Raw genomic sequence first — 13,488 nt, forward strand, 5'->3', positions numbered from 1 at the left:
TGCCAGTTAACTGTTAGAATTGATTTTGCAGTCATTGTGCTATAAAAATGAGAAAACAATTGTTTACTAGTGTGATCAACATGACTCATGATAGATATTCATAAATAAAGCCATAATTGATGAGCTCACTATGTTGCATATCATATGGTGTTCACGATGATCACTAATATGTAGTTTTTTCTTCTAATATCATTTCTATAGCCAAAAATAAATGGTTGTCTATCTTAATTGTTCCCTGCAATTTAGAGCCTGCAGCGAAAAGGATTAATTCAAATTTTAGAGCTAGACCATCTTGAAGTGTTGATTGTTAGGTCTTTGCGTTGTTGAACTTTCAGACATGCTAGCTACCAATGTAAGCATGGTAAATCCCATCTGTAGCATCATTCCTGCATTGCTTCCTAGAGATTTACTGCGTACCATTGTTGGATGGTATACCCATACATATAAAAAAGCCAAGCTGTGTTGTGAATACATTACGACGTGTTTATAGATTGGTCTAACTTTTTTTTATATACATACGTTGCATGTTTTATATTGTACATGTTAGAACATAATTTTTATAGTACAGTTTGGTGTTTGACACCCCTACTCTTATAGGATTCCCTATTTTGGTTTTTCTAGTTTTAATGTTGATAGGTTATTAGGTTAGGAGAGGTCACAATTCTTATGCCCCTCCAAGGGAAGTGTCTTTGGTGAGCACGAGTCATTTACGTCCTATTTCAGAGTATTAAAAAAGCCACATCAACATTCCCAAAAATGCATCATGCACATTAATTTTCTTTGATCAGAAAGAAAATGTTAATTAATAAATATGCCACTCAGAAATACACATGATGTAGTCTCTTAAACTGCAAGCAAATACTAGGAAATACATGCTCAAAGTCATTTTGTCCCACTACAAAATATTTCCTCCAGAAAGCATGAAAAAAAGTGTTTTGCAAATAGAGGACTATGGACCTGAGTAGCTTGAGATTGATGCAAGACAGTTTTCATCTATCCTCGAGCACTTTGGACATAGCCTACTGCTTTACCAGCTAACCTGCCACCCGCTCTAGCAATCCTCGGTACATCTTTTGGCCCTGCAACCAGACAAGGAAGTTTAGAGATACCATAATTAATAAGAAACCATGATAAGAAAATATACAAGAGAAGGACATTTCTCCCACCAATAAGAGCAACAGTTGCTCCCAAAAGTAGCAGCACCTCTCCTAAATTTCCAATGCATATGTGAAAATGTATTTTACACATTAGCGAAAAGATGAATGGACAGCTTCAATAGAAACTGGGCAATATCTCCTATTTACTCCCAAATAAATAAGCTGATAATAATCATATCTATTAGGATTATCATATAAACATAAAAAAGAAATACAATATGAACTAAACAATGATACATATGTTCCCTTTTCTCTGAAAATTTGCCTTTCCCTTCCCTCAAGAGGTTATAACAGGTGTCAAGGATTCTTTAGACCTGAATATTGTATGCTCAATTCATTAAAAACCAACTTCAGCCTATCCATAAAACATGGAATCAATTCTAAGTTGATGTAGCAATTTAGAAGACAGATTAAGCTTCTAATGCAAATGCAATTGTATATGGTATGCATTAACTAAAAGACGCATGCACAGGTTAGACAGAAAGTGGGCAGAGTCTCCTCTTTACTCTTCTAGATAAACAAGTCAATAAAAATCATATCAACTAACACTGGCAATCATCATGGTTTGCATAGTGGAGACTCATGTTCATCGGTGAGAATCATGTTACAGGTTTAAATGTTAAACGGGTAAACAATTGCATCCAATTATAGATATTGTGTACCCAAAAGATGAGTACAAGAGCAAATCCTCGGTGACAGAGACAATATAGATACCTCTTAGTCATGGCATCTAAGCCAAAGGATACCTCACACTAGCACCACTAAAGGAGCCATGGGTGTGTTGACAGAGAAAGCAATGCAAAGAATCATGGTGGGAGGTGTCCATTATATATATAGTTTCAAAGATATAGTGTTGGTGGATGTTTGAATTGCATCAAAATTTAATACACGTGTGCGTATTCAATTGTTTGTTTTAGTTCTATGTATATTCTTTTAAGGAAGAACTTCAATTGCAACTCCTCTCTTTTGAAAAATTATTCAATAGTAAATCTCCTATGTTGAATGAAAAACCCATTTTGCTTCGTACTGTTGATGTGTGTTTTATGCACATACGAACACAGAATAAAATACCAAGGTATCTTGTCCTCTCTTGAACAAAGTCAAGGTGATGTCATGTGAGAGCAGGTGTCCTTTGCTCCTTTGGCGTGGTTGTAATGATTTGCTAAACTGGTAATAATTTTTTTAAGTTTGACAATCTATCACGTTCATGCAAATTTGGGCAATTTTCTACAATGATGATCACTTTAGAGTACCTTGCTCCTTGGCTTAAGATCCAAATCTTTCACTGCGGATCAATCTTGATCTCAACCTTTATGCTAACATTTCTTTTTGGTTTGTAGTGCAAGCTTTTGATACTTGTCATGGAACCTAAGTACTCTTCTATGGAGGACTTATGTGCCACTTCCTTTCCCAGATTTGGTTTCTAATTATTCTGTTGAGAGCTCCTATACTCTGACATTGTTTCAGTTGTGGTGGTGTTGGGCCAACATTGTTTGCATATTTCACATTGTGCGAAGCTCAATATCCTCACTAATGTATTTATGTCATAAATAGGAAATTATGGAATACCTCATAATCATTTGGATTCTATACTCTATTGTTGGTTATGTTGTGTGTTTCTTCATGTTTGATTCTTGGCGAGTATCACTTCCTAGGTGCTTCTAAGAGAAGAGTGATTGTCATATCTTTAATAGAGAAAAACTGAGTCGGATCTTGATTCTTCCTTACATTCCTATTGAGATGGCTATCAAAGTGATTGTTGGGAGGGATTGGCTAATGCAAAATCTGAGTGCTTCATTTTTTGAAGTCGTGTCTGTTTTCTTTTCTAACTACAAGGACATCCTACTCGACAAAGAGATGGTTGTGCTACTAGCAAATACAATGTTCAACCCTTCATTTATTCTCTTTCTTCGTTGGATGGAGAGTTGGAGAGTTTATGGTTAGACTCTAATACTACCCCGATTGGTGTATTTTTAAGCAAGTTAGATCTAGTCTCCAACTCTGCCTATGTATCGACGTTGTCCATAATGTGGTTAGGTTTTGTGACTCTCCTCTAGAGAGAATTATTTGCCTTAATTATTTGTGCTACGGGTTAGAAGACAATCTTCTCGTCATGTATTCAATGTGTTCAGTTCCTTGCATCTTTTACTCAAGCATTTGGAGGAAGGATTTCATCTCCGTAGCTCTCAACTGCCTACTTTTTCAAAGACTGCCAGCTCTAGTGGAAGTTATGAGAGTTGATATATTGTTTTCTCATCTTGGCTTTTTGGAACAGTTGTGGCTGGTTTTTGGATCCCTCTGTATCTAGTTATTTTTGTACTTTGGCTTGGACATCCTAGCCCTTCGAATAGATGTAACTTTTTCTTTTAGTAATATATATAGTGACTGTCATTTTTCATTGATAAAAATAATTCTAGTCGGCGTACAAGGAACTTTTGTTACACTTCAGATTTTGAGGGGAGAAGGATTTTTAACTATATAAGAGTATATTATAAATCAAGTTGTCATTTTGATGACTACCTTTTATAAGAAGTCATTTCTTCTCACATTTTAACTTGTTATTCACAATCAATAATCATAATGAGAAGGTACTCATAAAGCACACAAGCTCTTCAAACTAATCTTAGTAACAAAAAAACAATGGATGCTAACACATCCACCTAAGGACATGCACCCCCAAAGTCATGCTTTTGGATTGACAGGCTTTTGGTGGATGTGATGGCTTGTATATGTACCTTGCCTCGATTTTTATAGTGTAGAATATTTTGAACCAACAAATTTTTTTGTTATTGTGTAATTAACAATCGACATTCCTAAAAGCTACAATTATATAGGGATGATAGATGTACACTTGCTAGAGTTCTATGAGAGTTTCATAATCAATATTGTATCACGCATTCATGGAAAAGAACTAGAAATGTCAGTCCAAGGGATATGAGGTTACGCATGGTAGGAAGTTTTTCAAATTGTAAGAATCATTTGAAGGAGCGAGTACAGAAGAAAATGATAAAGGGGGGCACAAAGGAGTAAAACCTAAAGTTTCGGGATGGGAAACAATAATTAATCACATAAGTGGTCATGGTTTGAGGAAAAGAGATAATAAAAATACAATCAATCATATAAGCATTCCCTTATAGACATATATATATATATATATATTGGTCATAACTAATGAAACAAGAAAGTCCACTAAGAATGAGAAAGCTATTGAGCTAATCAATCAACAAAGATACCTTTGTTTGGCATGGGAAGACTAAAGCCATTCTCTAATTTTTTGAGGCTAAACTCCTCCATGTTGAGTAAATTCAGGCAAAGCTCATCTTAGGCCATATTATGTATAAGAAACTGTTCATTCCTAGCATGGGCATTGAAATCCCCTAAAAGGATAAGATTGTAGAGCAAATGAATAATTGTATATCTCCAGATACAATTAAAGTGTCATCATCAACACTTCTTGCAAAGTCCAAAGAACCTCAAGGAAAACTAAATCAATCCACATAAATACATCATGAAGGGGACCTCTCTCTAGACTTGGAACAACATAACTAAATTGTTGATCTCTAGACCAAAGAATGAGATCTGAGAACATCCCAAATTTGCATTCAGTTATTAAACCCAGTAAAAAACCTTTTGAAACTAATACGACAAAAATCTCAAGCTAGAGTCCCAATGGAATCTGAAAAATACCAATGGAATCTGAAATTAAACAAGTACAGAAAAACTATAGACATCTGGCATTTGATCAAATGCTTCTAAGGAATGACCTTGCGAGAAAGTTGCATGCAACTCTGCATCATGATCCTAGTGCTACTCAGATTCATAAATGTATTTCAAGTTTTCAACTAATTGGTTAATGGATTCTTCGTTGACTAGCCTTACACCAATAACAGAACTAATAGGAATGTTATATACTGAATCAAATAGATTTCAAATTTGACACCAGAGTATAACCAAAAACAAAAATTCTTACAACTGAAAAAATTAAAAATTCTTAAACATTAAAACCAAAATAAGTGATTGCTTGAAAGAGAGACATTTAGGTTAATTTTGCAACCAAGAGAATTGCCCATCAACTCACCTAGTTGAATTTTGTCAAATTTTTGGCCAGTCTTGCCAAGTTTTTGGTGAGACTGCCGAGTTGATGAATTTAACTTTTTTTTTAATTTGTTGATTTTTTGCTGAGTCGCCAAGTCTGAGTCAAAATTGGGTCTGCCAAGTTCCGCCTAGTCACAAGTTTTCATACTATGGAGGAAGAACTTTCCAAAGAGGATGTGGATGTTAACTCAAGCCACAAAAGTCCCCAAGAAAGTATGGACAACACTTGGACCAAACACAGACATGTATACTAGTCCATCCAAGTTCATTTTGAATGCATTACCTCCCGTTGAAGGGAACAAACTCTTAATAGGCTTTAACACAAAACAACTTATTCATTACACTTATGCCAAGTCCAACCAAATAACTTTGATAAATTGAGCAGAAGGAGGATGATGGATCCACTGCCTTTAATGGTGGGTTGGCCCATTAACCCCCAGAGTGGTATGCCCAGTTACACAAAAAAAAAGCAGGTTCAGCCCACTACATAATAATGTCATTGCTATAGGCATCGAGCAAAAGAGGTTCATAAAGTGTTTCCTAACTAATCAGACAAAGCCCAGTGCAACTTGGAATATTAGACAATGCTTCAAGCTTTGATATATCTTTATAACCAAAATTGAGTTCGGTATTGTAAAACATCTTCATCATTCCCATCTAAGATCATACTATACCACTATAATTCCTTATTACATGAGAGTTCTTTCTGGAACATGAGGAACGCGTTTCCTTCTTAGCTTAGAGATCAAAGATGGGAATCCAGTAGAAACGTCTTAATAACATTCCCTTTATGGGTGACCACCAAGCCTATGTATCCAATCCATGAGTTGTCCACTAGCCAACAAGGATATCATAGACACCATGTGGCCAATAAACAACTCGTAGTCATCCAACATGGCCACCAGTTCACTGAAGTTCTTGTTCAGTACCTCAGAAATGATACAGAAGTTCAAAGCTTAGAGGCCTATAAAATATCTACATGGTGTAACATATTTGATATCAGCCTACAATGAACAGATGAAGAATTAGAAAATATCTATTTCTATGATAATCTATAGCTTAAATTATTGGGTGATAACTCGGAATATATATATAATGCAATGTGTAATATGCCTATGACACATGCCTGTGTGTGCATGATTGTTCACAAGAATGTATGTGTGCATAATCCTAGAGAGGAGCGTATCGTGATTAGTTACAAGCAAAATGATATAACATTAGAGGAGATCCTAGTTTGCTCTGCTTGTACAAATGCTACTATCTAGAAACACCCATGCAAAACAAAGTGTTGCCAACAAGTGTTCAAGTTTTAACTGGAGAAAGACAAGATTCAGAAATCTGAAACTCAGAAAACTCATGAGTACACGATACCCAAAAATTATCCTGGGAAAACACTCCACCTGAGGGTGAAAAACCCAGCCACACCAAAATGAACCTTTTATTATGATCACAAATCTGATACAAAGATTATGTAAGGTCGGAACTAAACACGATTGTTATCATATAACAATCCACAGTATAATCTGGGACTGTTCAAGAGTGACTGAATCTACTACAAAACAAATAGCATATAAATTACGAGAAACTCCTTGTATCAAAGACTGTCGATACAAAAGAACAAAATGTTTTCATTGAATAACTTCATGTCTTCAATCTAAGACATTCGCAGCACTCTAAGAAATACAACAGAAAAGACAGAAAATGATGTACGATCGCAGCATAATATGATCTCCAACAAAAGATCGAACATCACACGGGATGATAGAATAAGCACGAAAAGAATCAACATATTCGCGTACCCCGCAAACTGACTAAAATACTTCCCGAGAAAATCAAACGCCGCGCATGAAGAAGAAGATCGGTTACAAAACCAACACAGGAGAGAAGGACACCGGACATACTGCACAATGGAAAAGAAACAGCTGCCAACGCAGAATAACTCCACATAAGCAAACGAACCTTGCCAACGGCTGGAGACGTGTGAAGATTCGCATGAAGAAATTGAGGCTTGAACGAAGCACCAAAAAATCTCTCTCGAAGCTATAAGACTTCAACAACAAGACTGTGACATTCAATTAATGCCATACTTCTATACCATTGCTATGAAACAAATAATTCCTAAATGTTTTTGTTATAACTTATTTTGCATTGTCTTTTTTTTGTAATTTTCAAAAAGACATTTCCCATGGCATACCCTTAGACTAGGAGAGGGCCGTACTGTATGATTTGTTCCTTGTTTTTTCATCTCCTTCTCCAGTAAGCTTGCAGTATTCTAATATGCAACAGAGGCCCCCAATACTCATTAGAGCTTATCAGACCAACCACGAAAAGAATAACAAATCCAGGGCCCATTATCAATTACAAACAACCACCTAGAGACTGTACTTCACCTGATACAACTAGGGTTATCTTTTTAAGTGTTTTTCACTTGGAAGTAGAGATATTTATCCATGACTTTCTTGGCTCCCAAGGCCCTAAACAAACATCGGGCAATGAATACAGTATATAAAGAAAACCAGATTGGAATAGTTGTCACTTGTCACCCTTCCTTAAATCAATGAAATGTCTCGCAAATCTAGGAGATTGACTGGTTGATGGTTCAGCAAGGCTATGGATTCTTCAGCCTGCTTAGCCTTTTTTCCTTTTTGACTTTCATATATACAACGAAGACCAACAGTATGAAGGGGGGCTTCTTTTTTCTCAACTATTTCTACGGTCTACCCATGAACTTTACTTGTCTATCTACTTCTGAGTGGATTCTTTTCAGTAACCATTTCATTCTTCAATGTTCATTGGATCTCAGCCTGTGTGTTCTTAATATTGGACATTTCAGCCCATAGGATTCCAGAACTAGATCAAGGATATAGACTTTGGGCATTGCAACATTAATGTGTAATTTATAGACCGATTAGGTGCCAACTTCAAGAAGAGAGGATAGCTATAAATTTTCTTCTGTATGTTTCACAAAGTTTACAGGACTTAGGGAGGCATTCTGGGGGATGCTTGAGAGATCCCCAAATTTTATGGGATAGCATACAGGATGTGGACCTCAAAAACTATTAAAAAATAATATTTTTTAATGTAGCACCACTACCATTAGGTATGATTAAAGGCATATCTGTTTATCATAAGTTGAAAAATAAAACCAAATAAAGCAGTATGTACTTCCATGTGTGCTATCAGACAATACTTTGTCACTCTTGGTAGCAACATAAAAAGTACATCTATGGAGAGGGAAAACCCTCAGCTGACTCAAAATTTAAAATTCAAAACTATGAACAGAGCTGGCAGAGGTGAGAGGTGATCTAGAAAGACTACAAAAAGTAAAGTGTTCTAGATAATCATTGCAGAGTTGGATATGAACCCCAGAGATGGGCAATTTAAGAGAAATAAAACATTTTTTTGTTTTTATTTTGGGACAGCCCTTGGGTCCCCTGGGTTTGGCCCAGGTTCGCCCAGGGTACCTCTCAGGCACCCAGGAGGTACCTTGGGTGTATCCACGGGTAAACCAAGACCAAACTGATACACGAACCTGGGGCTAAATAGGCATACCCAGTAACATAGGATAATCATTTCCCCAAATGGAGGTGCTGAGGTGTAATAAAAACAAAAGAGCTGATATATCTATGTATATATATGGAAGCGCATTCTGTGTGGCAAATTCCTGATAGAGAAGAGTTTGATCAGGCAGGTGAATAGTGGAAGAAAGGGTGGCATGTTAGTAGACTCTTGACAGGCTTATAAACTTGATGATCATTTTCGCAATTCACTTTGGTCCTAATTTGATAATCACGTTAGATCAAGGAAGCCTCAGGACAATTACCAGAAGAGACTAAATCCTACCAATTATGATGATACATGTACTTTTAAACCTTATCAGCAGCAGGAGGATGTTTCTCAGCCACATGGCTGATGTGCTTGAGTGTTTTCCCAATAATTCCATTAGGTTCCAAGACTCTAAAAAGCATTCAAAAAAACCAGGACAAGAAGCAAAGTACAAATGACAATAGTTTTGGGGAACTAGCATTGGCCTAAATTTTCAGCCTTCAGATTCTAGCCTGCAACAATAAAATCATAACACCTAAAACTAAGAACTTGACAAGAAGAGGTCATGAAGGTACCAATAATCTTCATTGGACATGCCACGTTAAAAGATTCATTTGAACTCAGCTGGAAAACAGAGAGATTCTCTGAAACCACAATTGAAGATTGGCATACATTGCTAGAGCAATGCGCAAGGACATATAAAGGAAGTCTGAATGACAAACCAAACATTCAACAACCAAAGAAGGCCATTCGTTACCTATCTCACAGGGAATTGGATAAATGGGAAGTGTGATAATATTCAACAATCAACCTCCCAAACCTATGAAAGTAAAAGAAAACATAATATGTTATCAAGAAACCTATCACAGTTCACTTCAAGGTCAGAGATCCTCACATGACAACTAATAAAATTACAGATAAAAGCATAGATTTCATAAGCAGATGGGCGTTGCTGCCCATCACCGTTTCCATAATAATATATAAAGTCACTTGTGCTCTTCCTAACAAAGCTGTTTATACTTTATTACAAAAAAAATTGATGATGTCACCTGGTCTAACCAGGATACAGTCCAAGATTGAGACAGCCAAATGTCAGTTAGCAGAGTAGCAGTGGATAGAAGCTAAATTCAAATGCAAGTTCCCGGAGAGCACCATCTATACAATTAATCAAATTCTCTAGCTGTAATCAGATGTCAAATGAATAGCTATACAAGTTGATTTGAATGTATGTGGCTTTCTAATACATGTCTGATAAAAATCTTACTGTTTGACCAATAGTATGACTATGGACACTCCTATCTTCAAAGGCTAACTTTGATCTCAAAAGCCTTAATATTTTGAATCTTTCTTTTAATAAACAAGGGTTTGCCCATTTCAATGAGAAGAGGAAGGGGGTTGACAACAGCCCTTGTTCATTCATCAACATTTTAACTAATCAAAATAGGCCTTCATTGAACCAACTTTTACAAGAAGAAATATCCTTCTTAACTACCAATCCTATTCCACATAATTACTCAATGATAGTGATACTATGTCAGATGATAATATACAAATATGGTTTATTGTAAGAGTCTATTTTCTCCAAACTTCATTTTAACTGATGGGTTTCTACTTTGTTTTCCTTATTATTTTAACTAATAGTAATATATTTTCTTTGCCTTATTGTTTTCGAGACTGGAGTAGCTTCGTTTTTATGGCTAACTTTCTTATTTAAAATCAAGCTTTGGAGTTGCATTGTTGATAGTTAGTGAATTTAACTATATAAGAGTTACAAATTCAAAATAACAAGAAATATATGAAATACAATACAACTACATGTTTGAAATGGCCCCAAGATGGGAGTGTGTCAAGATGGCAGCTTGCCTAACTGACTAATATATGCAATATTTTTTAAAGAACGGCAAAACAAAAACAAAAACATTGAAGCACGTAAAGAAACAGAATGAATTGCTCCATCCAGCTCAAAAATTCAAAATTAGAATATGTGAACAAATATCAATTTAGAATACAGAACTAACAAAGATAGATTATTAATCAATAAAGGGTTTGCACTCGTCTACCCTACCCACTGCTTCTAGTATTGAAGAATATGTAATTACATCATAAGAAAATCCTTTAGAACTCATCTCTTTCATTAACTTGACTGCCTCCTCAAACATACCTGCATTGCTAAGAACACCAAGAACTGTGTTATAAGATACTGCATCTGGCTGAATCCCTGAGGTTTTCGTTTTCTCTAACATCTTAAAAGCCTCTGTTGGCCCCCCTACCTTAGACAAACCATGCAAAATTATATTATGGCTACTTAAATCATGCTTACATCCTTTTTCTTGCATTTTCCTAAGCCAAGTATGAGCTTCATCAACCCTACCTGCCCTGACCAGGCCAGACATTAATGCATTGTAGGAATACACATCGGGGATGCAGCCTCGCTGTTGCATTTCTCCAAACAGTTCAATGGCTGCATCAATACGGTTTGCTTTCCCAAGGTGTTTAATCATCACAACATAAATCCTAGAGCTGGAAATATTGCCATTTTCTATTAGCTCCTTGAACAATTCCACAGCTGCATCGTATCTGTGTGCCTTTCCAAGAGCATCAATCAGACTACAGTAAGCAGCTGGGCAAGGTGGAAAACCCTTCTCATCCATCTCTTCAAGAAGAATTAATGCCTTTTCTAGTCTATTTGTCTTGCATAAACCAGCAATTAGAATTGAATATGTGAATGGACTTGGATGAATGCCTTTCTCCTTCATTCCCTCGAACCGCTTCAAGGCACCAGATGCATTTTTAGCCTTAAAGAGGGCTTCCATAACACTATTATACGTCACCACAGTAGGAGTGCATCCAAGACTTTCCATCTCACCAAAGAGCTTGAAAACACTATCAAGTTGCCCTGCACTGCCCAAAATGTCAATTAGCTTATTGAACAAAATTACATCAGGAGAACAACCATCCTTTTGCATATCTTGAAACATTCTGAGAGCCTCTTGAACCATGCCAGCTTTTCCAAGCCCGTTGATAACCTCAGTGTATGTAAAAACATTCGGAGCAAAACGTTTCTCTCTCATCTCTTGAAACAACTTCAAGGCCTCCCCATATCGACTTGACTTAAACAAAGTCCCCATCAGACTAGTGTATATCTTTGCACTCGGTTGCAGGCCATTCTCCCTCATTTCTTTAAAAAGATTAATTGCAGAGTCCACATGCCCGAGTTTCCCAAAGTTAGCAATAAGCATAGTATAAGTCACTGTATCGGGAAGGCATTTCCCTTCACTGCACATCTCTTTGTAAAGTTCTTGCACTTTATCATGACAGTTAGCCCTTATCAACACACTGAAAAGGCAATTATAAGCATAAACACTGGGTTTGCACCTCGACGCCTTTATGCGATAAAACAAGACACATGCGATAAAACAAGTTCAGACACTGGGATTAATCCTACAGTCACTTTTCACCATCTGTAGTATTGTCTGCCACATTTCACCCACCAATCCTGCTTCTGCCAAGCGACGAATGAGGGGCATATAAGGGCAACAATGATGCACTAAATTCTTTTTTTCTTGCAGCCCACTTGAAAAACTGCAATTTGACACCAATCTCTACATCAAGGTTCAAGATCTCCCTGACCAATCTGTGATCTATATTCAACATCAGGTCCCCATTTGAAAATCCTAAGAATTTTGAAAAACCTCTCATCTGTTTCCCTGGTGGATGGACTTCTTCTATGAATTCTGGCCATTGAATGGGGTTCTCCAGGCTTAGTTTTAAGAGAGTGGTCTCTGAACATCTGAACAACGTCTTGGCTGAAGGTTCTACCATTATTGTCATTGGTGGTGGTGGTGGCGGTGGTGGTGGTGTTGGGTATTTTAGTATTGAATCCATGACTGCCTATGCATTTACAAGAAAAAATTTAGTAAATGGGTTCCATCATTCATCAAATTGGTTCAAACAGAAAATGCCCAAAAAGACTGGTAACAAGAAAAATACCTGAATGTGATTGAGACGATCTGAAAATTGCAGAGGATGTTAAGAATGCCCTTCTCGCTTCCAAGTTGACCTTCATGCTCAGCTTCGCTTTGTCATTTCAGATAAACATCGACGAGGGCCTTTACAATAGTGGAATGTTCCGGGTTGGTTAATGAGATAGGCTTTAAATTTTTATTTATCAAAGATGATTATAAAGAAAATAATGTCAAGAAAGGAGAAATAAAAGTACTTAAAATATTCATTACGTAGCAACATTAATTATACTAAAATTAAGTTTCAAAAAATAAAATAAATTTTGGCAAAAATTTTCATCTAAGTATATATTACATATTTAACAATGTTGTGTTGTTGTGAAGTTTTTTCAAATGTTGGTAGGTTGGTGGTGATCTTAAATATGTAGACAAATGAAGAGCATCATTGATTCAATCTAAACTAGATGAGACATGAAATGTTGACAATCGTAATAATTTGTTATGAATTTTTTTTTTATATATGCATTTGTAATAGTTTTATTAGTTAGAAAAAGATAAGTATTGATTCAATCTAAAATCCATTTGAATTTGTGTTAGGGTGCTATTACCTCCCTTAATAGATAATTATTTTGATAGGTATGTGAGTTAATTTATTATTTATTGTAACTTAAAATAATAATAAAATAATACTCTTTATTAATATAACATTAAATATTTAATAACATAAC

The 13,488-nt window shown here is 36.0% G+C and overlaps 1 pseudogene; it reads right to left on the reverse strand.

The window, feature by feature from the left end:
• Window positions 1-10,804: 10,804 nt before the first annotated feature.
• On the reverse strand, window positions 10,805-12,929 carry LOC131057594 (pentatricopeptide repeat-containing protein At3g16010-like; annotated as a pseudogene).
• Window positions 12,930-13,488: the final 559 nt, after the last annotated feature.

Source organism: Cryptomeria japonica, chromosome 6 (assembly GCF_030272615.1).
Source record: "Cryptomeria japonica chromosome 6, Sugi_1.0, whole genome shotgun sequence".
NCBI lineage: Eukaryota > Viridiplantae > Streptophyta > Pinopsida > Cupressales > Cupressaceae > Cryptomeria > Cryptomeria japonica.